The following is a 4,182-nucleotide window of genomic DNA, read 5'->3' as shown; positions in this document are numbered from 1 at the left end:
ACATGGCGAAAAATGTGGCACGAGAATCAAGGCACCCCTGTCTATCCGCCCCGTTTACTGTGATGCGCTCTGTCCCACGCACTTCCCTAAAGTTTTGAATCCCGTGAGATCCGGGAACCGCAGAGTAACCAATCGTGCCGAATATTTCATACCATATCAACACTCGAAGACTACCAGTATAGTTCACTCGACAACCTCTGAATCAATCTAAGATGACTGAAATAAAGTTGAAGTTTTAGCATGATTCCCAGACTCAGTAAGAATGCCTGCGAAGCATAAAAATAATACCGGGATCAACGTCAACTCTCCTCTCATTCGGGCCTCAATCCATTCGGGTGCTAATGACGATGCCATAGACCTAGGATAGGGTCATAGGCCTAACCTAAACACCCTACCCAAGGTCACTACACTAGAATCAAGGACACTCAATGTGTGACAATAGATACCGACTGAAGTAACCTTGGAGTGCAATCCACTCGACCAATTACCTCACTCGGATACCCGATTCCATTCGACCAAGATGAAGTCACTCGACCATACAAGAAACCACTCGGAGTACAGAAGACCTGGAGTCACCCACGATGGCAACGGTCAGGCGTTCACTCCGTAGTCTTGAAGATCATTAATAGCTCTTTATAGCCGGTGTTACCAGTAACACCCTGTCTTAATGTACATTGAACCCTGTAACGGGGGATGGCTGGGTTCCTGGCGCACTCTTATAAGACACCCCTCCTCTGGCACAAGGGTTCACACCCCCTGTAACAGACACACACCCATATTCCAGTCGACCGCCTTAGGCACCGCGACGTAGGGCTTTTACCTGCTCCGAGAGGGGCCGGAACTCGTAAACTCGTGTGTACAACCTCGCCGTCGCTAGGACCTTGCCTCCTCATACGTACCCCCTACTCTTACTGTCAGACTTAGTACCACGACAAATACCATGTATGATGTTGAAAAGCAAGTTCTTCATGATGCCAACAACTTCTTCTTCTTCAGAGTTGTGGCCCTTAATTGGAGTAAGGGTTTTGGCCATAATGCGATAGACAGTCCTTGGCACATACAGCAGATCTTTGACGAGGAAATTTATCCTTGGCGCTTGGCCAGCCTTCAAAGGCTGCATCAGCACTTGCATCAGATGATTTGACAGTTCAGGTTCCTCATATAACTTCAGTGCTCCTGCAGTGGGCGGACTGACTGGGACGGCATGAAGCAATTCAGGGGCAGGAGCTTTGTGATGAGTATTTTCAGTCATCCAGTCCAAAACCCATGAATTCACGTCGTCAACATTGCCTGTCAGATGCAAAGTGGCATAGAACTGAATAATTAGCTCTTCATTCCAATCGCAGATGTCAACGCACAAGTTGAGTAGCCCTGCATCGTGAAGAATACTGAGGACTGGAGTAAAGCACGGAAGTGACTCCATATCCACATGAGGAAGATGCTCATGGTCAAATATTTTGTCCTTTTCAAATAGCAGTGAGGAATAGAAGTTCATCTAAGAAGTAGTCCAGAAGCGCTTGCGGCGAAGGCGAGCAACGTCATATGGATTGAAATCTGAGAAGAAATGATGCTCAGCAAAGAAGTCGTTAGCCTTGAATTTCTTCTTCTTGGAGTGAGGATTCTGTGGCTTGGGCTGAAGATTTACAGTTGAAGTCTTCAGAGCTGTTTCAAGTGCAGCTTCTGGAGCCTTAGGCTGAGGATTTACTTCTTCAACACCGTCCTCTTCAGAAGTGAACTGAGGCAGCGGCGATGAACCTGTAGCGATGAAGGGATATTATCCACTTCAATTTCTTCATACACCTGCTTTGACGTAGCAGCAGATGGATCTTCTTCATCAATGTCATCATTGATGACATATTCTTCACCAAAAGGAACAATTTCCTTTGATGGCATGACATTCAGTGGAACAACATCAATGGGATTCTCAAAAGAGCTCGTGAAAGTCTTCACTTTCTTCCGAGATGAATACTTTGAGGCATCTGATGTTTTCCTCTTCTTAGATGATGCCCTTTCGGCAGCCTTGTTTTTCTTCGCTTCTGATGCAGAAGGAAGGAGAGTGCTTTCCATCTGTGAAGATTTTGCAGGAGGAGCAGATGAAAGAGGCACGGTTTCTTCAGGCACAATTGTGTCAGTTGCCCTGGCAAGTTCAGATTCTTCAGGCGCAGCGACAGATTCTTCAGCTGGCCCGCTTGTTCTTCAGGCGCAACATTGGTGGTTGCCCTGGCAGTTTCATCAGGGGCTGGAATATCATCATCAGCCCTGACACTCTCAATTTCTTCAGCAGCCTGAGTTTCATCAGCGGTGTTGTCATGTTCTTTAGTGGGCTGAGCAGATGCTTCACCCCGAGGAACCTCTTGATGTGCTTCGCAGCAAAATTGGGCTTGAGGCCTTTAGCCAACTTGACGAATCTGACTTTGGCTCCTAGCCAATCAGCTTTGTATGCATCAAATTTAGCACTGAGAGCTTTGATTTCAGACTAAATATTTACAAGTTCTTCAGTCGTCATTTTCAGAACATTCTTCTTTAGATAATGCTCCTTCTTGTACTGAGCTTTCTTCACTAATCCGGCCTTCTCAAACTTCCATTTTCTTCAGCAATGAAAGCAGTCAACACGTGACTTTGGCCTGGTGTGAGGTTCAGATCAGGAAGGGATGTGTTGGGATCTTTATGCCAAAGATCAATGTAGTAAAGGATCCTCTTCGGATCCAACAAGAGGGAACAGCGCTGCCTTTGGCACTAGCAGCCCGGTTTTGTCGGTCTCTGATGATTTGAGCCAGATCTTCATCATCAGCTCCGTCTTGAGATGACGGAAATTTAAAAAGGCGACCTGCTTCTTGTGAGGACTTGGCCTTGTGCCGCTTCCAACTGTGACCTTTTTCTTCAGCAGCTGCGGCTGTGCTGAGGAACTTGCTGAAGCTCCTGAAGCAATTGAAAGCCGGTAGTCCTTTGGCACGTGGCAAGATGCACTGGTGGTGAGGACTTTGTTGGTGCAGCTGAGGGCTTTGCTTGAGCAGAAGACCCTGAGGGTTTTGAGGAGCTGGCCCATGAGGGCATTGAAGATCTGGGTCATGAGGGCATTGCAGAAGAAGATGGCTTTACAGCAGATTTCTTCTTCATAGCCTTCTTAGGCTGACTAGCAGAGGCTTGAGCAGCAGAATCTTCGTTGAATTTCTTCACTGCCTCATTTGCTACTTTAGCCAATTTCCTTTGGTGCTTGGCCCATTCTTTTGGAAATTCCTCACCTCTTCTGATGCTTGAGGGATCGGCTTCTTGGCCTGGTGCCAATGTTGGTCTTGGGCATGGAGGATTTACTGCAAATTTCTTCATATATTTGGGAGTGACATAGCGGTACTCCCTCCATTCCCGTGCCCATCTACGTTCAATCCACTGAATGCGCACCTTGCACAGATTTTTATTTTCCTTGCCATGAGTGGCCTCATCAGGAGTGCAATAATCTGCGTAGATATCTTCAGGGATTTCAAACACTGTGTTGGTCTCAGGCCTCTTGCCTCCCTTCTGAGGACGCTTTTCTACAACCATATTCTTCAGCTGAGGATTTTGAACAATAGATGTCTCTGAGAAAGTATACAGTTTTTCTTCGAGGAACACTACAAATGAGTTAAGTTGATGACAACCTAGTGATTCAGTAGCAGACATGTGTACCTGTGAACAGAGTATAGGTGCGAAGAATTTGAAGAGGTCATATGCGTTCTTAGAAGTTGTTTTTAGAAGGAATCAAGTTTGAGGAATTTGACCAGGGAGTCTTGAAGAATTTCACTAAGAGTTCTTGTCTTAGGTTCCAAAGTTGTATAGATTGGAAATCCGCACAATTGAGGAATCTTGAAGAAAAGTACATCTTAGAGGGAAAGATCAAGAACGTATGCAACTATGGTGTTTAAGAACGCCAAGATTGAAGAATAAACACCTTCTGGAGATTTTGTGTAAATCATCAGAATCAACGAGGGTAGTAAAAGTGAGTTTTATTTATCCTTGATGAAGAACACGACGAACAGAGAGATGAACTGTGGAAGCTCGTCCGTTCAGATCTTCCATGCCCTAACTTGGTGGAGGAAGACAGCTACGGTGGCGGCGGAGCTGAAGATTTCCACGGTCGACGCGAGTACGACGGCGACGAGGTCGAGGTAGCTAAGCTGATGAGGACATCAATACAATTGTTACACC

Source organism: Triticum dicoccoides, chromosome 3B, assembly GCF_002162155.2.
Source record: "Triticum dicoccoides isolate Atlit2015 ecotype Zavitan chromosome 3B, WEW_v2.0, whole genome shotgun sequence".
Taxonomy (NCBI): Eukaryota; Viridiplantae; Streptophyta; class Magnoliopsida; order Poales; family Poaceae; genus Triticum; species Triticum dicoccoides.
Note: the sequence above shows the minus strand (reverse complement) of the source record.